This window comes from Vipera ursinii (assembly GCF_947247035.1).
Source record: "Vipera ursinii genome assembly, chromosome: 5".
Lineage (NCBI taxonomy): Eukaryota > Metazoa > Chordata > Lepidosauria > Squamata > Viperidae > Vipera > Vipera ursinii.
Window position 1 is genome coordinate 35194268 of NC_139518.1, and position 13277 is coordinate 35207544.

General features: G+C 36.8%; 1 protein-coding gene across 3 annotated transcripts in view; it reads left to right on the top strand.

Annotated features, from left to right (window-relative positions):
• Positions 1-10015: 10015 nt before the first annotated feature.
• Positions 10016-13277, top strand: part of NMNAT3 (nicotinamide nucleotide adenylyltransferase 3) — a 37537-nt gene continuing 34275 nt past the window's right edge. For 2 of the 3 annotated variants that reach the window (XM_083364331.1, XM_083364332.1), the window contains exon 1: positions 10016-10054. The gene's annotated coding sequence lies outside the window, so the exon portion shown is untranslated. Of the gene's footprint in view, positions 10107-13277 lie in introns of all 3 variants that reach the window. The other variant, XM_083364333.1, reaches the window with a different exon arrangement.

A 13277-nucleotide genomic window follows, 5' to 3' on the forward strand; every position in this document is an offset into this window, starting at 1 on the left:
AGAGAACAGGTTTCCATCTTCTCATTACTTTTATAAAGAAAAACCATTACAAAGAAATAAATATTTTTGTGTGGCTGTAACTCTTCGATGTGACATGGGAGAATCCAAATGGAAGTCATGAATTTTTCTGGGGTTTGGCCCAGAGCTATGTATAAAAGAAAGAAAGTAATCAACTAAATGAGTTGGAGAATTAATTAGTCATAAGTAACAATGTCTGTGGTAAACAGGATGGCAAAGGAAGTAAAATAAAGTCACAAACCACTTCAATACATTTTTGGAACTGTATACACAATATGAAAAGGGTACTACTTGCAATGAAACAGCAAGGGCCTACAATTGCAGTTGTTCTTAGGAATCCAAATTAAATTGTGGGTACTTGTCCAGATTTGCTTTTTTTAAAAAAAAATAGGAAAAAAATAGTTTCTCTAACAAATTGATGACAAACTGACTAATTTCATTCTGCTGGATGAGGGTAGAAGGAAAAGAGGAAGTCCATTAGACAGATAAGAGAAAGATTTTCGGCATCATTAAGTTAAGAAAGGAAAATACACCTGAGTTCAGGTAATAAATAAGTAAATAAATAGTTTAAATGTGATATAGTAAAACATCAGCGTACATATTTTGACCTTTGAAGGCAGTTTATATCAGTGAATTTGACTGATGAATAAACAAGTTTAGTGCAGACAATGCATGTACTAGGACTTCCAGAATTCAGCAGCTCTAGTTTTTCCCTCTGTTCTTAGACTGTTTCCCCATTTTACATTTGTAAATCACTGTCAGAAAAGTGTGTGGGTGATGTGAATATTAAGTGGTGGAAATCCTAATACAGTACTGTGGAAATCAGAGCTATCTTGGTGTAGTGGCTAAGATATCAGATTAGAAACCTGGAGATTGTGATTTGTAGTTCTCTGTTAGGCATGAAAACTAACTAGGCGTTTTGGGACAGCCATTTTGTTTCTGAGCAAAACTGGTCTGCAGAAAATAGGAGATGGTAGCATTATGCATGGTACTTTCAGTTACAAGTGTTATAAATTTTATTTATTATATAAATAAAAACAATAAACCTGGCAATGGCTCAGAGCAGTAAAACTGAGAAAGCGACAGAAGGGCTAATTCCGGTTGCACAAGATCAAGCCTTAAGAACAATGCATACAAAGCCAGAACTAAGAAAACAGCAATAACAAATGGCTCTTCGGTAAAAAAAATCTGAAGTTAGTCAGCCATATAGTTAGCTGCTGCAAGAAGGTTGCACAGATTACCTACAAAGAAAGGCATGACAAAGTAACAATGGTTGTGGACTGGAATATCTGCAAGAAATATCATTTGCCTGAAAGCAAGAACTGGTAGGACTACAAAATAGATAAAGTGATAGAAAATGAAGAAATTAAATACTCGGGCACTTTAGAATTTAAACAGGCAGGCATCTGCCATCCCCAGATTTAACAACCGTTGATAAGAAAGACAAAAATGTCAGTATAATGGGTGTGGCAGTACCTGGGAGTAGCAGTAGACTAGAGAAAGAACTAGAGAAAAATCACAAAATACAAAGCCCTGCAAATAGAAGTAGAATGACTGTGGCAAAAGAAAGCAAAAATAGTACCAGTAGTAAAAGGTGTCTTCGATGCAATCCTAAAACATTTGGAGCACCACTTGAACATTATCAGTATTGACAAAATCATTAATTAATTGCAAAAGACAATTAAGCTTTATTTGAAACAGCTTATATCCTGCAACAATACCTTTAATACCAACAAACAACATTTCCTTCTCATCCTTGAGAATGACTCGATAGGTGGATAAAAATGCCAAATCCAGTCTAAACATCTGACTGATTATATGATCAGTAATAATAATAATATACACCAACCATAGGCTCATCAGTTTTTCTTTGTGCTATGTAAAGCAAACAATAAAGCCTTGAGAAAGATATTCAAATACCATATTGTGTCTATGCCAAGATCAGATTCATGATAGCCATGGGTATTTCCTGTGACACTCTACAGAAATGAAAACTGGGGGAAAAATGGAAGAATGAAGATAGGAAGAGTATTGATCCTTGTGAGATTAGTGTTAGAGAAGACTCCAAATGGACAGCCAGGACAATTGACAAATAGATCATTGAACAAATCAACACAGAATTACCAATGAGGCATAAATGACCATGCTCAAATTAACCTGCTTCAGACATATTATACAAAAAACTAGCTCCCTAGGGAAGACTCTACTGTTGTGAAAATGGAAGAAAAGAGAAGAAGACAAGCAGAAGCAAGTAGATATACTCAGTTACAGTAGCAATGAGCATATTGCTCATTGGAATAGCTGAAGGATCGGGAACAGATCATCATGGAAAAATTATTAATAGTTGATAAAAATTCCATGGCATGTAATCATAATCATCATCATCCTCTGATATAATACCTAATATATATCCCACTATTAATATTTTATAGTAGCTGTGCTTCCAGAATTAATGCAGCCATAGATTTCCTTGTCATTGTAATCACTGCTGTACTTCTTCTTCCTATGACTATTGGGTGAATTGACTGATAAAAAAGAATGGTTAGGGGGAAAAAACTAGTCTTAAACTTGATATTCTTTGCTTCTTTGACTTTTCCTCTCTTAATCTACTTATCACTTCAGGTCTCTTGTGCAAGTCTCTTTGACTCCACTCAGATGCCTGTTGGCATGAAAAAACATATTGACATGTGAGATTTGCTTTGGCTTAGCTCTTTGGGTTAACCCTGTCACTTAAAGTTTGCTTTATGTGCAAGCCAGGCTATGCCATCATGTTTTGTTCAACACACTGTGGCTTAACACAATGAACTTACCCTGTGAAACCAGCCACAGTGTAATGTCAAAATATGTGTATCGAGATTTTATTAAAAACAAAAGAAAGTGCCACCAGATAAGATAGATAACTTTTATTGTCATTTTTTTACTGTGGGCACAACGGCACAAATCAAAAATAAAATTTAGTTGCCTGCTCTCAAAGTGAAGCACATACATGACACACACCTAATCATACTATGTACAACATATGTATAAACCCACACCCCTACATTACATAACAAATAAATATTAAATACTGTCCATCTTGAATATATAACAGAAGGAGGAAGCTTTATGGAATGAAACTATGGCTGAATCTGGATGTTCTGCTACGGATTCCACAAAGCCTCCTCCCAGAAGGTAACAAGGAAAACAAGTTGTGAAAAGGAAGCCCCAGATGATCTTACAGACCCTGCTCAAGCAACGCTTCTGTGCTATCTCCTGGATGGAGGGGAGGGAACTGCCAACGATCTTTTCGGCCATCCTCACCACTCTCTGCACCACCTTCCTGTCTGAAGCAGTGATGTTTCCAACAGACTGTGATGCTGTATGACAGGATGCTCTCGATCGTCCCCCTGTAGAAAGTGGTCAGGACAGGGGAAGGAAGATGTGCTTTTCTCATGTGATGCAGAAAATGCAGGCACTGCTGTGCCCGCTTCACCAGTTTCTCACTGTTGAGCGACCAAGCCAGCCTACTTGTTAGCTGCACAGCCAGGAATTTGATGCTGGTAACCATCTTCACAGCCAAATCAATGATGCATCCAGATCATTCATTTCCCTCCCTAACCCCCACACTTTTGAGAGCTGAAGCAGCCACAGCCAAGCAAGGTGCCACCAAGCAAGGCACCGCAGCCAAGCAAGGTGCCACAAGTTGTGACTGCTGAACATTTATTGGAAGAAGAAAGCATCTGATTAAAAATGTTCAGGCAATTATTTCTAAATCTTGAAAGGAACAGAGTCTGGATGTATTGCACCTTCATAAGATGGTAGGTACTGCCGTGCCCAAGTTGTAACCTACCTATCCTGTGAGATCCAGCATGGAGGCATACGCTGGATTCATCCTTTAGGAATGTGGGTCCCTGGAGGAAAGCCTTTTCTGTTGTGGTGCTTGCCCTCTGGAATATCTTTCCCCCAGAGATTAGGCTTGCCCTGTCTCTACTGGCTTTTCATATGAACTTTAAAAAGCTAGTTTTGTTGCAGAGCCTGTGGCCCAGGCTATCTAGTTGAGTCTGTATGTTGCTTATATTGACTGTGATTTTGTTTTCATCTTGTCTCCTGTAATTATTTATTTGTTATTGTTTTTATGATCTCATCTTGCTTTAATTCTGTTAGCCTAGAGATGGGTGACCATATAAATGGAAAAAATAAACAAATCATCCTACAAAAGCATACTTTAAAAATGTGATTAGCATAAAAGACAAAGATTTAATGCTATCCCTTTTAAAAAAGAAATCCAATGAAATAAACTCTAATCTCTAAAAATCAATAGAAAAGTAATATTTGCATTAGAACCCTGATTCTATATTCCAGTAATGGTGTACTTTACTGTCTTAACATATAAAATGCTAATAAAAATCTGAAGTTGATATAAATAAAATTTCCTGTAGCAATAAAATACCATTGATATTCTTTATTTCCCAAACATTTTTAAAAAGCACTATTGCAGATGAGTCATTGGAATAGTATTTGTTTGACTTTGTAAATATTGCTTTTTTCCTTGTCTCATAAATCCTATTCTCAGTCTTTTATCATTATTTACTATCTTATTTTTCATTGTATTATATTGGTTGCATATGATAAACACTTCTATTTAAACTGTGAATATTTTATAAGGTGAATACTTGTTAACATCTGAATCTGGAAAGGGTTTTAAAGAGTAAGCACAAGTTTCTGTATTGGGAGAACAAATTTGAAGTCTCGCTCTTTCTTTGTTTAGAGAAAATTAAACTAGACAATCCTCCAACAACACCATTTGTTCTACAAACATAAACAAATCAACATAAATTATCAGAAATATATCATAATTTAGAAAAAAAGATCACTGTATATTTATCTTGACTGAAAAAGCAATGAGATTACATTGATCTAGCATGTTTTCAAACCAATGTTATCTGAACTGTTACTTGAACAATTTCAGTGTGTATTTCTGTATAGGTCAGGGGTCGGCAACCTCGGCTCTTTTATGACTCGTGGACTTCAACTCCCAGAATTCCTGAGCCAGCTATGCTGGCTCAGGAATTCTGGGAGTTGAAGTCCACGAGTCATAAAAGAGCCGAGGTTGCCGACCCCTGGTATAGGTTTAAAGGTTTTGTAAAAAGGTGAGCACTCATTTACAATAACATCTGCTTTGTATTAGTTCACATTTTTTTCACATGTTTTAAAAGTTTGAATAGTTTTTAAAGCAACTTAATCATAACAGAGGTGATGCTAACTGACTTAATTGTTGGGTTTATTATTGATTTAGAGACTCTTGTATATGGTCTGTTCATTTGTTTTCTGAGAATTTCTATTTGTGTTTCCCAAACCATGATGGTTTGAAGTAATGCCTGTGATTAATCACATTAACAACAGAAATTTAGTAGAACTGTAATAAAGTATTCAGACACCTCCCTTCAAAAAGTAGTAAAACTGAAATTAAGTGGCAGCTAAATAGTAATGAACTTATTAAAAGAAAAAAAAATTCAGATGCCAACTGGGAAGCTATTTTTTTCTAAGATGTCATTAAACCACCCCTTTGTGCTTTTTAATTGTGGATTAAGAAAATTAAAATTGTTGTTATGTCTCCTGCTGTTCACAGAGAGACAGAAAATATATGGCTTTCAACAAAGGCAAGGAGCCCATGAAGTTAATAGCTAAACTTTAATTGATTTTGATGATCCAGGATTTCAAGAGCATTGCTTCCATTTTGTCTTTCTGCCTATTAACAGCTCTGCCAAGGACAGCAAAAAACAAATCAAAGATTTTTCTCAGTGCTATTAGCATTGCTACTGTTAAATAACAAGTCAGCAAGAGGAGAATATACCACAGAGTAAATGGTAATGCCCAGAGAATGTTAATTTTGGAAAGGTTTCATCTATTCTAGTTTGTTTACCTTTTCTCTCTTTTTATAGAAAGTGAGGTAGCGTGGTTTGAAAACCTTATCTGTTGTGAAAGACAAACTAGGATAGGCTTTCACTGTCTTCTGAGGCTAATGGGAGGGTTTCAGTGGTGGTGGGAAGGTTTCACATGTAGATATTTTTGTTGAAGGAATAGCTCAAGGAGAGAGAGAGACTGAAAGAGAGAGAGGGAGGAGACGTAGGGAGAGGGAGACGGAGATTGGAGTTAATGGTTAGTCCTTGTGGAACAGTAACAGTTGCTATTGGATGCCCATTGGGATGAGAATATTTTGATAAAATGGAGAGGATGCTATTCAATTATCTTTTTGCAACTGCCAACTGGATTCCATGGTTCTTCTAACCTGTATGGGAACTTTGGGAGGGTTGTTTTCCATGAAATTGTTATTGTCTTATTAGAGGACAGGAAATTTCTAGAAAGAGCTGGTAAGAGGCTGTTGTGGTTCTAACATTCCATTCTTGAAGAGGGCATCTTTGGACCCAGTGTTGTTAGAAAGTTTGTTGAGATAGTGGTGGTGGATCAACCTTGCAACACAGCTTTTGATACCATCAACCACAGTATCACTTGGACGACCTGCAAGGACTGGGGTAGTAGATGTTATTTCACAATGGTTTCACTTCTTTCTTAATGGGAAGTTCCAGTCTCTGTTGGTGGGGTAAAAGAAGTGAGCCTAGTGACCCCTGTCATGAAGGGTGCCACAGGAGTGAGTACTTTTTTTTTGGTTTCTGAATATCCATACAAAGTTACTAAGAAAGGTCACTCAATAGTTCAGCATGTGATATCATCAATATGCTAATATTGCCCATTGCTACTCCAGGCCATGAATAAGATACTGTCTGGAGGCTGTCATGATCTGATTGGGAGATAACAAATTGAAGTTGAACCGTAGAAAGACAAAGCTGCTATTCATATGTTGGCAGCCTCTGTTGCTGTCAGAGGTATTCCTTCATAGGCAGGCACTATCCATCAGGGAAAAGTTTGCAACTTGGGAGTGTTTCTGAATTCACGGCTACTCTTGCAACACAGGTACCCAAGCCTATCTTCAGCTGGTACACCAAGTGTAGAGTTACCTGGGAAGGAGAACTTTGTTATAGTTATTCCCACCAGGTTAAACTAGTGCCCTCTTCTTGGGCTATCCTTAAAGAGTTTGGGGCTATCCTTAAGGAGCATACAGAAACTGCAGCTGATCTAAAATGCAGTGGTTAGCATCCTTTCAGGCTCCCAACGGGGAACTTTTTGACCAGTTTTGCAGACCCTACATTTGTTGCCAATTGGTTTCCAGCTCCAATTTAAGGTGATAAAAAGTTATTTTCCCATCAACATTGGCCTGCCAACCTTCCCCAGGTTAACAACACAGGAAAGGCAACCAGATGAACTAATATTACTTTATACTAAGGCTATATTAACAGAATTTTTCAAGTCTGAAAGTAAACATTTCCCACTGTCACTTTTGACAGCCTATCAATTAGGGTGGGTCTTTCCTAAGTTTCTTTCTCTGGCTGTTAAGCCACTGGGAGCTCTTATTTCTCTTGTCTAATCATTTTCTGGGCAGCATTTCTTTCCCTCATCCTTCAAGGTTATTCCCACATACCATTCCATGGCCTGACTATTTAGATCTATCAGGGAGAAACAGCTTAAATTCCATATTTTCAGATTTCATGGACTGACGCAAAAAAACATTGAAGAGGTCACAGTGGCCCCCTCCTTTTGGTCTTTTAGAAATTTTCAAAATATAATTGCTTGGAAGAGCTTTCCCCTAATGTGAATGTTGCTGTCTTTATTTCTATTTAGGTTATTTATAATTTAGATTGTATGGTTTTTATTTTTATTCTGTTTGTAGTGGCTTTATTCCTGCCATGGATATTTTAATCTGTATCCGTTCAGAGAAAGCTGCCAAAAGTCTTTTTTTGAATTGCAGCAATATAAAAGTACATCCCATAAATAAATAAAAACTTTAGTCCTCTACTCAGTGTAGAAATCTAATACTTTAGCATCCCCAAGAGATATCAATTTAGCTTCTATTTAAATATTTTCAGAAAGGTGAGTCCAGCAGTTCCTGAGACAACCTATTTCATTTGAATATTTATTGGTAGAACATTCTTTCTTATGTAGAATTAAAATCTGCTTCTTTGTAACTTAAGTCTATGGCTTCATGATAATGTAAACCTTTATCATTTTGATAGTTCTCATTTGGCCACACTATAATTAATTCACGTTCTTCCTAAAATGTTGTGCCCAAACTATTGTAGACACAACATTTCAAGAATACTGTGTCTCCTGGCACTCATTTTGTTGGACAGCCATTTGTCTGTAATGGTATAGGATGTCCTGCCTGAATAAGTTCTTACCAACTGTTTTATTTTGTATTCTATATGTCCAGATTCTCTTTAATAAAATAGGAAAGTGTAAGCTAGGGGTATAACTATTAGTTGGATCCATAGTTGGCTGAATGGTCTTTAAAGGTATTCATTCAGCTTCATCAAGGATACTGCTACAGGGCTTCTCCCAGGCTTCACATTATTCAATATTTTTATCAATAATTTGGATAATAGAGTTGAGAAGTTACTTATCAAATTGCAGATGACACTAAACTGACTGAAGATCTAATGCTATTATGTTAAAGGAGATCTAGATAACCTTGAGCAATGAGCTGAAATGAATAGAATTTAACAAGGAGAAATGTAATGGTAGGAAAAATGAAAGGGAAAAGTACAGGGAGGGAAAAACCTGACTGGGAAATAGTATGTGTGAAAGTTAAACCAGTCCTATGATTTATTCATTAAAAAGTTAAATATTATCTTGCTTTCGTCAACTGGAACCCAGAGTCCAATCACAAGAATTAGTTCACTCCACTCTGCTGTTTATACCCCATTTGGACCATGCAGCTCTTGAGTACACCAGTTTAAAAAAGGCAATAATAAATTGGAGCAAGATATTGAAGAAAGTCAAAATTGAGTTCAGAAGACGACTACCAAATATGAAGACTACCAAGATTTTTGAGAAACAGCTAAACAATCTGAGTATGTTTAGCTTTCAGAAGACTGACTGAGGGGAGATAATATAGCAATGTTCAAATATATTTGACCCAGAAGACAGAGTGGACTTAAACTCTATTGCCTCAGAGAGTAAAACCAAAACCATTGGATTAAGACTTATAAGAAAATAAGTTCAGGTTAGACATCAGGAGGAACTTCCTGACTGTATAAACTATCACCCATTGAAGTTAGATGTTATGCAATGAGTTGTTTTAAAAAAAACTGGAAATCTCCAAACAAACTAGATAGGAACTTGTCAGAAATGCTTCAACCAAGCAGAAGATTGGACTAGATCCCTTCCAACTCTATGGCTGTTCATTTCCAGTTTGTAGAAACTCAAATGGCAACAAATCCAGTTTCAGAGCTGCTGAGCTGAAGTGCTCCTCAAGTGTTACCAGAAAAGTATGTGTAAATAAACAAATACAGGCATGGCATTTACTGACTCACTATCTGAACTGTACCCTACCACTCTAGTTTGTTTCAGATCGCTGAAGTAATTCCCTTCCTTCCAAACTAATTGGTGGATAACAGATTATGTTTTTGCATTCCCCTTGGAAGAAGGTATAGTAAGAGATGAAAGGAAATGCCAGTTTAACAATGACCAAAGACAATCATTCTTGGACTGTGAGACGAAGAGAAATTTAGGGACACAAAGGTATGGGTTGGTTTCATCCAGGACATTGGCTTCACTCTATTCCGAAGTCATGGATCTCCCAGTACAATATTTGGACTCAAAATTTCTCCCCCAACAAGTGCTTTGTTATATTTCTCGTTAGGAAAAAAAATACTGGGTACAGCGGAATGAGCGCGTACTACAGAATTTAGAAACTATTTTTGCACTCCCCGCTGAACGCATAAATCAGAAGCGAGGAAAATAGGATTTGTTAACCATGCGTAAGACCCAATTAAGTTTATGTTTGTTTACGTTCAAAAATTCTGCTTTCTGGCTCGCCTCACACAAACCCCACCCCGCCTTGCCTGTCCGGGAGCAGCACCACCCCTCGAGGGGCAGAACTATGTTCAAGTTCGGGAAGGTGAAAAGACTCGGCGGAGGTTAGTGACGTTGACGCTGGCTGGTAAGGGAGGACAAGACGGTTCAAATCTTATCCTCCGCTTGGGAGGTGCAGGGTGAGGCTTCGGAAAGCGGGTTTGTGACCGTGCTTTCCCTGCGTTAAGTAAGCGGAGGCTAGGACCGGCCAGGAAGGGCTGTTCTTCAAAAGTGAAAATAAACCGTTCAGCATCAGGGACAAGCCTTTTCCTCTGAGCCTGAGGGCCCGCACGGGCTTGGATTTTCCACTTGACATTTTAAAAAGCTCTCTGCCTTTAGGTCAGAGGCAGCCTGGGAAAGTGGCAGGGTTTCAGTTTAGAGCAGACCAAAAAAAGAACATTTAAAATAAACAACTTTGCTGAGTTCTGGGATGTCCTCGGGATTAAGAGGCAATCCGAAGAAGAAACGCTTTCATAAAGGCATGGGGCTAACGGCTGTTAAAAGGGCCCGGCGCTTCAGTGGCCATAAGAAGCCACTGTGACTTTAAAAAATGGCTTTTCTCATCTGGATTAATGACCTTTACAAGGACTTCAGATAAATTTAGAGCCCAGTCGATTCAAGCGGATAAAACATTTGCTGTTTATTTTAACTGGTTATTAATTATATATTTTTGATATCTGTGCACACCAGACCTTACTGCAGATTGTTAGTACCAATCTTTAGTGCAAAATACAAAGCAAAGTGAAGCTTGTCATTTTTGAAATTATTTAATATCTCAATGCTATCTGTGATGTTAACCAAGCTTCTATATTGTTTTATGCATGTTTACATTTATAAATCATTGAAATATTATCTGTTAAATTAATATCATCCCTTCTGTGCAGCATATGCTACCTTTAGGGTTTTCACTAAAATAAAAACAGGAAAGAATGAAATATAAAAGTTTTATACAAATTGTGTCTTAAAGATATCTGCTAGCTCTTTCCATGTTTAAACTAGTGAAATTTTTATAAGATCTTGAGCTCTAGAATGTATGTTTGTGCAGAATTAAAAGAGTTTGTAGGTGTAGTTTGATCCTGCAGAAAAGGAAACATCTTAGTTCTTAAAATCTTAACCCAGTGATTCTAGAAAGGCTTTTTAAAAAAGAGTATTTCTGTGTGGAGGGTAAAAATGTAGGCTGAAAGTTAGCCATATCACTGCTTTGAAAGTGGGAACAAATATTTAAATGCATAAAAATGATCTGAATCCTTTTCTGCACCAAACCTTTTTTAAAAGGAAATTGTAAATTATTTAGTATTTTAAAATACAATCTTTAGTTACTGAAAATGCTTTAGTTACTGAAAATGTTTCTCTTCCTATCCATTTAATTGCTGGTCATACCTGTCAGAATACAAACATATCTGTCAGTCCTCCATGCAAAACCTGGATTTTTGACTTGATTTAATCTGACATAGAATTGTGCCGGCATGGGAATCTTTGATGAAAGGATATAATAGATAGGGTTGAGCAAAATTTGGAAAGGTATGCAGACCAGATTTTATTCTTCCATAATCATTTAAGATTTTTTTATCCCACATTTATTATTTTTATAAATAAATGAAAGCAGTGAACATATCTAATACTCCTTCCTCCTATTTGCCCCATGACAACAACCCCGTGAGGTGGGTTGACTGGAGAGTGATCAGCCCCAAATCACCTAGCTGTCCGTCATGTCTAAGGCAGGACTAGAACTCATAATCTCCTAATTTCTAGGTTGTGGCTTAACCACTGGCCCAAACTGGCTCATTTCTCATTGATATATACTGTACAAGAGCCCATATTTGCCTTAAAACGTACTATAGTGCTGGTGATTTGCAAAGATATTTCCCATATTTGGCAGAATCTTTACAACATACCATAACCGCCAAAATTCTTTTGCTTTGGAACAAGTCCACCACTATGATAATAAGTCCCTAACACTTTCTTGTACTTCCAACATTGTGGCGATATATCTTTTCTCATCTTTGCCTTTCTTGTTGGGGAGAAGTGCCACCTGTAAAACATTTCGTACAGATTCTCTTTATATGAGGTAGCCAAGGTTAACTTTCTATTTCTTTCCCATAAAGTTTGCCATTTGTCTAAATCAATATTATATCCGAAATTTTGGGCCCATGTTATCATCACTTCTTTTACCTGCTCCTCTTCCATTTTATATTACAAAAAATATTTATATGTTCTTTTGATTGCTTTCTCCTCCATTCCTAATAATATTTTATCTAGTGTTGTCAGATAGAAGCATGCCCAGCCGAATCAGATCCCTCCGTATACCCCATTCCTTTTTGTCTTTCTTATAATGTGACTGGATTTGCAAGTACACCCACCATTCCAATTGTACCCCATTTTCTTTTAGCTCTTGTCTAGATTTAAGTTCCCCTTGTTCATTTAAAATATCTTTGTATGTAACTACTTTTCCCAAGGACTAACCTGGAGGGATGCACTAGCGCTTCCAGTGTTGAAAGCCATACTGGTATTTCTATATAGTTCTGTTGTTTAACTTTAATCCACACATTAAGTAATGCTGCTCTGATATGGTGTCTCTGGAAGTATTGATGAACGTTATATCTCTCATCCCACAAAAATGTGTGCCATCCAGATTGTAAATCATGACCCTCTAAAGTTGATAGCCTTCTGTCTTTTAAATTTACCCAATCCCGCACCCAGGTGAGTATTGATTGCAGCTTGGTAGTACAGCTCCCAATCAGGTAGTCCGAATCCCCCTCTCTTTGGCTTCTTGTAGTAGTTTTAATTTAATTCTAGATTTCTTCCCCTGCCAAATAAATTTCAATATTATTTTATTCAAATTTACAAAATATTTTTCTCTAATTTTATGGGGACATTCTGAAATAAGAGTAATTTAGGTAAAATGTTCATCTTTACTGCTGCAATTCTCCCCATGAGAATTGCAAATTTTTCCAGCTTTCTAAATCTTTGTTTATCTGATTGTTGAAATTAATATAGTTATCTTCTTTAATTGTAATACATCTTGCTGTTAGCTGTACTCCCAAGTATTTAACTTTCTTCACTATTTGTATATTTACTTTCTCCACTAGGTCATTTTTCTGTGTACTAATGTTTTTTAACTATCATTTTCGTTTTGTCTTTGTTGATTTTCAGTCCAGCTACTTCTCCATATTCTTCTAATATTTCCACAAGTCTTGTATCCAAATGTAGTGGTTCCTCTAAGATAAATAAAAGGTCATCCGTGAATGCTTGCAGTTTGTAGGTTTCTTAATATTTAAGCCTCTAATATGACTTTCCTTTTGAATCATTCT